This window comes from Rhinoderma darwinii, chromosome 10 (genome assembly GCF_050947455.1).
Source record: "Rhinoderma darwinii isolate aRhiDar2 chromosome 10, aRhiDar2.hap1, whole genome shotgun sequence".
NCBI classification, from domain to species: Eukaryota; Metazoa; Chordata; class Amphibia; order Anura; family Rhinodermatidae; genus Rhinoderma; species Rhinoderma darwinii.
Window position 1 is genome coordinate 4,362,529 of NC_134696.1, and position 13,430 is coordinate 4,375,958.

The window sequence follows — 13,430 nt, forward strand, 5'->3', positions numbered from 1 at the left end:
CCTCCCCCCTTGTGTATAGTGCCACAAGGCAATGGCGCATCTGAGAAAGTTGTATCAGCCAGGGAGATGTCACTCAAACATGGAAAGGTGGGTTTGGAGTCAGGACTATGTGACTCTTCAGGATAGCGGCACCGCCCCATGACTCTCTAATGAGTAATTAGCATATAGCGTGCACCTTTTTAAAAGTGGATTTTAAGAATTTTGCTGCATCTAAAAAAAAACATACAAGGGAATGTTTGAAAATATTGTCAGGTCATGTATCACCGCGTGGTGGCAGTTCAAGGGGTTAAAGCTACCTGACAGATTCCCATTAAATATACAATGAATTGAAAACAACTCCATCTGCCCTGCAATTTTGTTATTATAAATATATCCTATATAATTACAGATCCAGAACCAAGCTCATACATATATACAGTACCACAACCAAGCTCATATATCTTTACAGTACCAGAACCAAGCTCATATATCTTTACAGTACCACAACCAAGCTCATACATATATACAGTACCACAACCAAGCTCATACATATATACAGTACCACAACCAAGCTCATACATATATACAGTACCACAACCAAGCTCATATATCTATACAGTACCAGAACCAAGCTCATATATCTTTACAGTACCACAACCAAGCTCATACATATATACAGTACCACAACCAAGCTCATACATATATACAGTACCACAACCAAGCTCATACATATATACAGTACCACAACCAAGCTCATATATCTATACAGTACCAGAACCAAGCTCATATATCTTTACAGTACCACAACCAAGCTCATACATATATACAGTACCACAACCAAGCTCATACATATATACAGTACCACAACCAAGCTCATATATATATACAGTACCAGAACCAAGCTCATATATCTTTACAGTACCACAACCAAGCTCATACATATATACAGTACCACAACCAAGCTCATACATATATACAGTACCACAACCAAGCTCTGACATATATACAGTACCACAACCAAGCTCATACATATATACAGTACCACAACCAAGCTCTGACATATATACAGTACCACAACCAAGCTCATATATCTATACAGTACCACAACCAAGCTCTGACATATATACAGTACCACAACCAAGCTCATACATATATACAGTACCACAACCAAGCTCATATATCTATACAGTACCACAACCAAGCTCAGTACATAAATACAGCACTAGAACCAAGCTCTGACATATATACAGCACTAGAACCAAGCCCATACATGTATACGGCACGAGAGCCAATCGTAATACATATATACCACACCAGTACCAACCTCAGTACATAAATACAGCACTAGAACGAAGCTCTGAAATATATACAGCACCAGAATCAACCTCAGTACATAAATACAGCACTACAACCAAGCTCAGTACATATAGACAGCACCTGAAACAAGCTCAGTATATAAATACATCCCCAGAACCAAACTCATTACATATATACACAGCACCAAAACCAATCTCATACGTATATACAGCACCAGAACCAAGATCAAATCATATATACAACACCAGGACAAATACAGCTCAATTTAGTGCAACCCCTGCCGAATAGGTTTGTACGGCATAAAACTACAGCTCCCAGCATGGCCCCAACAATGGTAAGGAAATGCTGGGAGATGCTGTTTCACAAAAAAAAATCATACCACCCATCATCTCGCTGCAGATCACACAGTGACTACAGTGCTGATTAGAGGCAGAGTAAACATTTACATTAAGTGACTCACCGGTGACTTCTCATATTCTAGTTCTTTTCTTCTCCCTCCGGTTCAGACATCTATGATGGATTTCTCCCGCCATGACCCATTTCTGCAGTTTTCCACTCAGATGTCTTCAGTTTCTCACTTTTAAAACATTTCTGCACCTATAAATGAAGTTAAAATTCTCAACAACTCTAAATATAATAAAGCAGCATACACTGCACCTCTAACTATAATAGCACCATACACTGTGTCCCTGATTATAATGGTACCATACACTGACACACACACACACACACACACACACACATACACCGTGCCCCCTATAGATAGTGCCCACCTGGGCCCATGTAGATAGTGACCCCCATAGAGCCTCTGTAGATAGTGACCTACATGGAAGCCCCTGTAGATAGTGCCCACATATGTACTCCAGAGCTGCAAGGCAATAGTGCTAACCACTGAGCCACCGTGCTGCCCTACATATAACTTCCCCTATAGATAGTGCTCCACGTATAGTCCACCTCTGTAGACAGTGCCCTACATATAGCCACCCTGTTGCTAGTGCCCCACAGGTAACCCACCCCTGTATATAGTGTCCTACATATAGCCACCCCTATAGAAAGTGCCCTAAAAAGCTCCCCTATAGATAGTGCTCTACATATAGCCCACCCCTGTATAGTGTCTCACATATAGCTCCCCCTGTATATAGTGCCCCACATATAGACCACCCTGTAGATAGTGCCCCACATACCCACATATAGACCCCTTTGTATATAGTGACCCACATATAGACCCCCCTGTAGATTGTACCCCACATACAGACCTCCCTGTATATAGTGTCCCACATATAGACCACCCCCTGTAGATAGAACCCCCACTATAGATAATGCCATTAACAGTTTTATGAGGGGGAAAAAAACAAAAAATTTGACATACTCACATGATCCCGTTCCCACGCTGTTCACTGGCGATGCAGATCTGCTCTCTTCTGAGCGGGTCTGCAGGAGCTGAACGAGCGTCGTCCAATGACGCTGATTGGTGGGCAGAATGACTTGCACCGTCAATCAGCGCCTTACAAGCATGGAAGCGGCGCGATGACGTCATCGCGCCGCTAGTCAATCAGCGTCATTATAATGCGCAGAATAGTCGGGCACTGAACATGCGCCGGACATTCAGCGCTAATGCATGTATTTGGCTGTCGCTAGAACCGGGGTCCCCTCCGGTGCTAGCGACGCCTACAGGCATGAGAGGGCCTGTGTCGCCCGGCCCATACTTGTTGGAGGCACGGAGGTGCGGGCCCCATAGTGGCGGCGCTACCGCTGTAGCAGCCATGACGGCTGCTAGCGGCACCACCGATAATATGGGGGGGGGCGTGTCGGCTGGTGGCACAGGCCCCCTCAAGCCGCGGGCCCTGTAGCAGCCGCTACGGCTGCTACAGCGGTAGTTACGCCACTGCCGGAGTGGCATTGAATGACAGCTCCCTGGTCGGGGGATTAGGTGGGTCTCGTGCGTCCTAACGAAATTCTCGGCCGGAGCATCAGCAGTGATTTGTGCTGCTCGTCTGGAGTAGAGCCGCACGCCGGCACTCAAGTCCTTGGCAAGGAATATTGCCGACTGCGCATCTCCGGAAGTCAGCGCTGAGATGCCCTAGCCTGGACGTAAGCGCGGTATGTGCAGGTCCTGAACTCGGCACGGACGCATAATGCGCATGCGCGGGAGTTACTGGTCATTGCGAGACGACAGCTTCAATATAATGGCGCACTTTTCAGCGATGGTGGCCGGAACCATTGCCAGGCTCGCACCTCCAGACAGCCAGAAAGATGCCGAAGTCTCAAAGGGGCAAACGCTCAAAGAAAGCTAAACTTAGGATGTGTTCTCAGTGTGAACAGCCCCTATCTGACCATTATGGAGCGGACATATGCAATACTTGTTTACAACAGGAGGATAATGATGATGAGGAGGAGGATGATGATGATGATGAGGAGGAGGATATTGTTGATGAGGAGGAGGATGATGATGATGAGGCGGAGGATATTGTTGATGAGGAGGAGGAGGAGGATGATGATGATGATGATGATGATTGATGATGAGGATGTTTTTCCTGTACAGCATCAGGGTAAAACGTTTTTTGACTGGTTTAAAGACCATCTTGTTGAAGCTTTAATGAGACTAAAGGGGACTGCGGTATTCCTACTAAACGTAGAAGAACAACTGCTGAAGAAAACGTCTCCTCAATAGATCAGTCCCCCCTATCCTGGTCTGACGGCGAGATGTAGGCGTTCCGGTGTTAAAAGCCGTGAAAGATTCTGTAGAATCTGAGGTTATGGAAGAAGAACGTTCAAAGAAACAGAAGTTATTTCATTTTCCGGCACAAGATTTACTGAGAGTTTTTCAGACTGGACTGGCAGAGACCGGAGAAGAAGATGGCTATGGGCCACAGATTCAGGATATGGGCCACAGATTCAGGATATGGGCCACAGATTCAGGATATGGGCCACAGATTCAGGATATGGGCCACAGATTCAGGATATGGGTCACAGATTCAGGTCTCTATATAGAACAGATCCGTCTTATTCGGATCACTGGATGACTCCACCTAAAGTGGATCTGGCCTCTGCCCGACTTTCTGAAAAAGCCTTTTTTCCTTCGGATGAGTCGTCTTTGCTTAACCCCTTAATGACCAGGCCATTTTGCACGTTAATGACCAAGGATTATTTTTTGTTTTTTCACGGTCGCATTCCAAGAGTCGTAACTCTTTTTTTATTCCGTCGACATAGCCGTATAAGGGCTTGTTTTTTCCGGGACGAGTTGTATTTTGTAATTGTACCATTTTTAGATGCTTATAATATATTGATTAACTTTTATTAACTTTATTTTAGGAGAGAATTGAAAATAAGCAGCTATTCCAGCATTGATTTTCACGTTATAAATTTACGCCGTTTACTATGCAGCGGAAAATAACATGTTAACTTTATTCTATGGGTCGGCACGATTACGGGGATACCAAATATGTAAAGGTTTTATATGTTTTTTCTACGTTTGCACAATAAAAAGCCTTTTAGAAAAAAATTACTTGTTTTTGCATCGCCGCGTTCCAAGAGCCGTAAAGTTTTTATTTTTCCGTCGATGTGGCCGTATGGGGGCTTGATTTTTGCGGGCCAATGTGTAGTTTTCATTAGTACTATTTTGGGGTACATAGGACTTATAGATTAATTTTTATTTCATTTTTTATGGGGGGAATGGAAAAAAAGACAGAATTTTGCCGTTGTTTTTTGCGGTTTTTTTGGACGCCGTTCATCCGGCGGTTTAATTAATGTGTTCATTTTATTGTTCAAGTTGTTACGATCGCGGGGATACCATATATGTGTATGTGGCCGGAACGTGTAACGTCTATGGCCGGGGGTCGTCGTTCAGACTTTTACCCTCTGAAGGCCACGGCCTTGGACATCTGACTTCTCGGCGTCAGCTCCCTCCAGGGAGACGCCGGCACTCACTTCCGGGTCCTCGGACCGTTTCCCGCAGGGCGCGCGGGCCCGCGCGTGCACGGCCTTAATGGGCCAGTACGCGTCCAGCTGTCACCAACCAATAATTAGCCCATATGGCTGCTGGACTATAAAAAGGGGCTCTGCCCACTTGTTCCTCGTCTGAGCGTCGTCGTTGTTGTTGTGAAGGATTGTTTATTTGCTTATATTCTCTGTATGAAATTATATTATCAATTATCAAGCAGGAGGCCGAATGACTAACATAAGTATTCTCCATTTTGTAATGAACTTTCCTCTATATAATTCAAAGAAACATTTTATCTTCATGTGTTAATTGTGTGGCCTTCATAACCCCATTGTAGCCGGTTGGCTGAATGCCCAGACATAAAGTGCAACTATTATTGCAACAAACTCGCCATGAGAACAAATCACTAAAAACTGCCCATTGTCTGCTTGTCTCCAGGTGTTACCTGATGTCAGCATTTTAATGAAGATATTACAAGTTATTTCAAGAATTTGTCAATGATATTTTTCGTGAGCTCCTTTATGTTTGTGTTGTGGTGTATCTCGATGACATTTTGATTTTTTCCCCCGATCCAGTAACTGATCAGAGTCATGTCCGCCAGTTTCTTTGGCTTCTGAGAACACAGACGCACGACATGGCCAGCACTATAGAGTCCAGAGGTGCGCCTGCGCTGTTTTTCTTGAACGGACAGTTTAAGCCGATCCACCTGCAGGTAGGTCCGTGCTATCGTATCTACTGAGAAAGTCAAGTGGTGTCTTCCGCTGCATCCACGGTGCCACCTGCTGTGAAAGTCAAGTCCTGCTTCCGCTACTGTCTACATTGCCTCAGGTACTCGTTCTGAACTATAGACATTGTTTTGTACCTTGTTGGCCAGCTGCTACCCCGCTACGCGGTACGGCCCAGTGGGTCCACACCCCACACGGTGGCAATGATGTTGTGTGTTTTTTATTTATTGTTGTGTGAGGGCTTATTTTTTGTGTGACGAGCTGTCGTTTTTATCGGTACAATTTTTTAGTATTTCTTTTTTACAGCGTTCACTGAGCGAGTTAAATAATTCTATATTGTAATAGTTCAGACTTTTACGGATGCAGCAATACCAATTTTCTTTACTTTTTTTATTTTTTACTTTACTTTAGGAGGAAAATAGTAATAGGTGTTTTCTTTTTAACTTTTAATATTTTTAATTTTTTTTCACTACTAAAAACTTTTTTCACTTTTTTTACACACTTTATTAGCCAATTAAAAAATTGGGGATCAGCACTGCCAGGAGATGTAGTCAGATGGTCTGTACTGCCAGGAGGTGTAGTAGGAGGAACGGCAGCTTGCACATCCAGCCGATGTGCAATAACGTTCAATGCCTGGAGGAGTTGGTCCTGTCGAGACCGGAGGTCTAGCATATCTGCCCGCATCACTTGTGACGTCGTCATGGTCTTGGATTGAGCAGCGGGGTCCATGGCCTGAGCGTACTGTCACGTTGGGTGCGTGGACCCACCTTTGCCGTACCGCCTTGACTTTATAGCATCTGGCCAACAGGGTGCAAGTCAAAGTCAATAGTTCGGATAGGTGTACCTGTGGTACCTCTGACAGTAGCGAAGACAGGCTCGGATGGGACATTGGCATCAGGGGGACACCAGGCATGGTGTAACCAGGAAGGCGTAGTACACAGCACGACTCGACACTGCAAGGGTTCCGTCGTTTTGACGGAATCAATAGCGTAGTCAAAAAGACGGAACCCTTGCACAACTGAGATAAACGGAAACCATTGGCACTGGATCCGTCACCATTGAAATCAATGGTGATGGAAAGCTTTGGTTTCCGTTTGTGTCAGTCAGGGTCCTGTTCCGACGGAAAGCACAGATGAAACGTCGGAACGGGACCGTGGCACAATTGTAAACGCCAGAATGTCTATTTTTTGGTCACCTCATCTCCCACAAAAAAATGAATTAAAAAGTGATCAAACCGTCGCATGTACACCAAAATGGTATTATTAAAAACTACAGCTTATGCAGCAAATAATAAGCCCTCATACCGCGTAATCGATGGAAAAATAAAAAAGTTGTGGCTCTCGGAATTTGGCGACGCAGAATACATTTTATTTTTTACACTTCGGTTTTTACTTGTAAAAGTAGTAAAATATAAAAAAAACTATATATATTTGGTATCGCCGTAATCGTATTGACCCACAGAATAAAGTTAACATGTTGTTTTAATTGCACAGTGAATTTCGTAAAAACGGCGTGCAAAAAACCATGGAGGAATCGCTGTTTTTTTTCATTTTCTACCCCACAAATAATTTTTTCCCTGTTTCCTATTACATTATACGGCAAATTAAATGGTGCGACGAAAAACTACAACTCGTCCCGCAAAAATCAAGCCCTCATAGGACTATATCGACGGAAAAATAAAGACGTAATGGCTTCTGGAATGTGGGGAGGAAAAAACGAAAATGAAAATCTGAAAGTTGTTTACGACGGGAAGGGGTTAACAGTCATTTTAATAATTGCATGGAATGTCTAACAACATATATTGTTAATCTATAGTAACAGTGTTAGACTAATATATCTAATGATAAAAGAAAATAAGTTTGTTACTAACAAGAGCATGAGGCCTCACATCTCTATTGTGGGGTGACCATGTGAAGATGCTGGTCATTGATTGACAGGAGCACATGGTAACATTTTGACCTTGTAACTACACATTCTCTGTTATCTGTTATAGTTTAGCTGTGTCTGCAGAGAGTCCACATGTAGTGGAACATAAGAACTGTAACTTTAAGGGTATGTTCACACGGCGGGGGTCCGTAACGGCTGAAATTACGGGGATGTTTCAGCCTGAAAACATCCCCGTAATTTCAGCCGTACCGGCATGTGCAGGCGCTTGAACGCCGCGTCAATTACGGCCGTAATTAGCGCTGCTATTCATTGGAGTCAATGAATAGCGGCTCCAATTACGGCCAAAGAAGTGACAGGTCACTTCTTCTACGCGGGCGTCTATTTACGCGCCGTCATTTGACAGCGGCGCGTAAATATACGCCTCGTGTGAACAGACAAACGTCTGCCCATTGCTTTCAATGGGCAGATGTTTGTCAGCGCTATTGAGGCGCTATTTTCAGACGTAATTCGGGGCAAAAACGCCCGAATTACGTCCGTAAATAGGCCGTGTGAACATACCCTAAAGATTAAGAGGGAATATAAAAGCCTGATAAGATCACAGGATCGAGCATTATATGTTTTATGTTTATATGTTATAGGTTACGTTATATATGTTTTATGTGTCGTCCACAATGAAAAACTTCACATTCATATTTAAATGTTATATGATGTGCATTACTCAATGAGGATTATAGTTCATTGGATGAATAGTAAAAGAATAGGAGTTTATAAACAGTCATTCTGGTTATATACTTGTTTTAACAAAGCTACACACAAAAGTTATGTATGTGTGAAATTGGATTCAGAGTGTCTGGTGACAGCCGATATTGTGAGTGTCATGAAGCAGGTTAGTGGACCCACTAGGCCGTAGCGGGGAGGCAGCTGGCCAAACAACAGGAAACCCCAGCAATACAATGTCCCGCACAAGAGTACCTGGATAGTCCACACAGTGGCCGCAGCTCTGGCACTGATGGAGATGGTTTAACGCCAAACGCGGCGGATGACACAGGTGCCGTAGGTTGCGCCAGACGTGGCGGATTCCTCCGGACGTGGCAGATGACACAGGACGTGGCACGACTCGATACTAAAGGCACAGCACGGGTAACAACTGGAACGGGAAACACAAAGGGACCATTTGCAAGACAGACTGGGAAAACTAACAACGCTCAGGCAAGGATGAGAAGGCCTGGGGCCTTCTTATAGACCTGGAAATCGCGACAGTTGATGATGATGACGATATCCTTTGTGCGCGCGCGCTCATGCCTACGGGACACAGCAGACCCGAGCGGAAGTGAGCGCTGGCGTCTCCTAGGAAGAAGATGGGATCCATGGCTGCGGGCGTCGGGAGGTGAGTAAACCTGACGGACCGCGGCCAAGGACGCTACAGTATCCCCCCTCTTACACCCCCTCTTCTTGGGGCCAGAGCGAGAGAGGAATTACTTAATAAGCGCAGGGGCACTGAGGTTCTCTTCTGGCTCCCAGGACCTTTCCTCAGGACCAAACCCTCTCCAGTCCACCAAATAGAAAGTCCTTCCTCCTACCCTCTTGCAGTCCAGGATCTCCCTCACCTCGAATATATCAGAAGAACCGCTGGGAGCAACTGTGGAACTAGAAGTCTTGCTGTAGCGGTTCAGGACCACTGGCTTCAGGAGGGACACATGAAAGGAGTTGGGGATTCTGAGGGTAGGAGGCAGCCGTGTAGAATGAAGAGACTCGCCAGTCGAGGAGCAGAAGGTAGGCCGGTTAGCGGGATAAAATGTGCCATCTTAGAGAACCGGTCCACCACCACCCAGACAGTGCTGCATCCTGCTGAGGGGGGAAGGTCTGTGACAAAGTCCATCGCAATGTACTGCCAGGGGGCATTGGGTACAGGCAAGAGGTTGAAGCAGGCCAGCAGGCTTGGAGTGAGTAACTTTGTAAGAGGCACACACCATGCAAGAAGAGACAAAGTCCAGAACATCTTTAGGTAGCGTGAGCCACCAGAAGTGACGAGCAATCAGGTCTCGGGTTTTACGGACACCAGGGTGCCCAGCCAGTTTAAAACTTTGTCCCCAGCGGAGAATTCTTCTCCTGTCTGCCAACCGAACAAAAGTCCTCCCCAAAGGGATGTCTCTAACCTGCAGAGGATTAGCAGAGACAATGCAGGACGGGTTTATGATAGTCTGAAGGGACTCCACCGTGTCTTCCGTCTCAAACGATCTGGACAGGACATCGGCCCTCACATTCTTGTCCGCGGGACAATAGTGGAGCACAAACTGAAAAAGGGTGAAGAACAGCGACCACCTGGCTTGACGGGGATTCAGTCGTTGTGCAGACTGAAGGTAGGTAAGGTTTTTGAGGTTGGTGAAGATCAGGATGGGGTGAGCAGCGCCCTCTAGAAGATGTCTCCACTCCTCCAGAGCCAATTTGATGGCCAGCAGCTCCCGATCTCCAATAGAGTAATTGCGCTCAGCAGAAGAAAAAAGTCTTGAGTAGTAGCCAGATACTACTGCCTTTCCTTTGGAGCTCCTCTGGGACAGAAGTGCACCTGCACCGACAGAGGAAGCGTCCACTTCCAGTGGGAACTGCCGAGATACGTCAGGATGATGGAGGATCGAAGCTGAAGTGAAGGCTTTCTTGAGGCTAATAAATGCGGACTCTGCCTCTGGAGTCCACCCCTTGGCCTTCACACCCTTCTTTGGTAAGGGTAGAGATGGGAGCAGTCAGAGAATGGAAGTTAGGAATAAACTGCCGGTAGAAATTGGCGAATCCCAGGAACCGCTGTATAGCCCTTAAGTCTTGAGGATGTGGCCACTCTAGGACAGCTTTCACTTTCTCAGGATCCATCTTGAGGCCTTGGTCCGAGATGATGTAGCCCAGGAAGGGCAGAGAACTCTTCTCAAAGACGCACTTCTCCAACTTGGCGTATAAAAGATTCTCCCTTAATCGTAGTAGAACCTGACGGACATGCCTCCGATGAGTCGACGGATCTGTGGAGAAAATCAAAATATCATCAAGATAAACAACAACACAGACATAGAGGAGATCTTGCAAGATATCATTAACGAACTCCTGAAACACTGCGGGTGCGTTACACAGTCCGAAGAGCATCACTAGGTATTCAGAATGCCCGTACCGGGTCTTAAATGCCGTCTTCCATTCATCCCCCCGGCGATTCCGGACTACATTATAAGCCCCCCGCAGGTCTAGCTTAGAAAAATTTTTGGCTCCCCGTACGCGATCAAACAGCTCAGATATAAGTGGCAACGGGGATTTGTTCTTGACCGTGATCTGGTTGAGACCACGGTAGTCAATGCCGGGTCGAAGGGATCTGTCCTTCTTTTTAAATAAGAAGAATCCAACCCCGGCCGGGGAGGAAGACTTTCGTATGAAACCCCTCTCCAGATTCTCCTTGATATAGGCCGACATGGATAGAGACTCAGGCAAGGAGAGAGGATGTACTCGGCCACGGGGGAGAGAGGCATTAGGAACCAGTTCAATGGGGCAGTCATAAGTCCGATGTGGAGGCAGCGTCTCAGCCTCCCTTTTGCTGAAAACATCTGCATACTGAGCAAACTGGGGAGGCAGTCCCGCCAATGACTGAGGCAGAGGAGGCTTGACAGGATAGATTTGCAACAGACATCGACCATGGCACTTGGAGCCCCATTGGAGAACCTCTCCAGAATTCCAGTCCAGGACTGGGGCATGTAGTTGAAGCCAAGGCAGGCCCAGGAGAACAGGATTGATGGCCTTGGGCAAAACAAGGAAAGAAATTTGTTCAAAATGAAGGACTCCAACCTGGAGCTTCAACGCTTGGTTTTTGAAACGATGGGATCAGGCAGAGGCAGTCCATTAACTGAGGCAACAGCCAAAGACGTCTCTAGGGGGACTGTGGGCAACTGAAGATGAACCACAAGCTCTTTCTGGATGAAGTTTGCAGCAGAACCAGAGTCAAGATAGGCAGAAACTTGATGCGTCCTCTCGCCGGATACTAGGGTCACAGGAATAGTCAACTTGGAACAGAATGCGTTATTAGGCACCGTTCCATCTAGGGTTGTCTCTCCAATCAGTACTAGGCATTGGGGTCTGTCTGGCCTCTGGGGACACAGGCGCACAATATGGCCTCCGAGGCCGCAATACAGGCAAAGTCCAGAAGTGCGTCTGCGTTGTCTCTCCTGGGTAGGCACTTTGAAATAGTTACTCTGCATCGGGTCCTCTGGTGGGACGACTGAGGAGGATTGCTGAAAAGTAGAATCCAGCCTAGGAAGTTCTCTCTCCCGGATAACCTCTTGGGAACGCTCCTGGATCCTCATCTCAACCCGGGAGGTGAGTAGGATAAGATCGTCCAGGGTAGATGGCAGATCGCGAGCAGCCAGCTCGTCCTTGATCCCTGAAGACAGTCCCAGCCAGAATGTGGCCACCAAAGCCTCGTTGTTCCAGGTCAATTCAGCAGCCAGGATACAGAACTGAATGGCATACTCGCCCATGGAGAGTTCTCCCTGATGTAGGGTCAGCAAGGATGCAGCAGCTGAAGAAACTCTCCCAGGTTCCTCAAAGATTGAGCGGAAGGTCTGTAAGAAGCACTGCAAGTCACGGGTCTCTGGTCCCTGATGTTCCCACAGAGGATTAGCCCATGCCAGAGCTTTGCCAGTAAGGGGAGTGAGGATGAAGGCGATCCTGACGTCATCCAAATAGAAGGACCTGGCATGTAGTCTGAAGTGGATCAGGCACTGATTAAAAAATCCCCTGCAGGACCTCAGATCTCCGTCATAGCGTGGAGGTAGCAGCAAGAAACACAGGGGGTTGGTACCGGTACAGACAGCAAGTGTAGCAGGAGGAACCGCAGGAACGGGTGCGGAGATGACTGTGGTTGGAGCAAGCATCCGATGGGCTATGGCGTTCAGCGACAGGAGGAGCTGGTCTTGTCGTGACTGGAGATCCTCCATCTCGGCCAGCATGGCTTGTGTCGTCAAAGTCTCAGGTTGACCAGCGGGGTCCATGGCCTGAGCGTACTGTCACGGAGCGGGTAGTGGACCCACTAGGCCATACTGCCGTAGCGGGGAGGCAGCTGGCCAAACAACAGGAAACCCCAGAAATACAATGTCCCGCACAAGGGTACCTGGATAGTCCAGACGGTGGCCGAAGCTCTGGCACAGATGGAGATGAATGCAGCAGACAGCGCCAAACGTGGCGGATGACACAGGAGCCGCAAGTTTCACCAGACGTGGCGGATTCCTCCGGACATGGCAGATGACAGGACATGGCGGATTCCTCCGGACGTGGCAGATGACACAGAACGTGGCGGATTCCTCCGGACGTGGTAGGTGACACAGGACGTGGCGGATTCCTCCGGACGTGGCAGATGACACAGGACGTGGCACGACTTGATACTAAGGAACAGCACGAGAAACAGGAACGGGGAACAAGGCACGGGACACAGGACCATTTGCAAGACAGACTGGGAAAACTAACAACGCTCAGGAAAGGATTAGAAGGCCAGGGGCCTTCTTATAGACCAGAAAATCGTGGCAGTTGATGATGATGACTTCCTCCTATTTACCTTT

At 46.9% G+C, this 13,430-nt stretch overlaps 1 long non-coding RNA gene across 2 annotated transcripts in view; it reads left to right on the forward strand.

Moving 5' to 3' along the window:
- The window catches only part of LOC142661711 (uncharacterized), a 74,603-nt gene that overhangs the window by 4,031 nt on the left and 57,142 nt on the right, over nt 1-13,430 (forward strand). For both annotated transcript variants that reach the window (XR_012850797.1, XR_012850798.1), the window contains exon 2: nt 5,812-5,948. This is a non-coding gene — a long non-coding RNA (uncharacterized LOC142661711). The remainder of the gene's footprint in view (nt 1-5,811; nt 5,949-13,430) is intronic.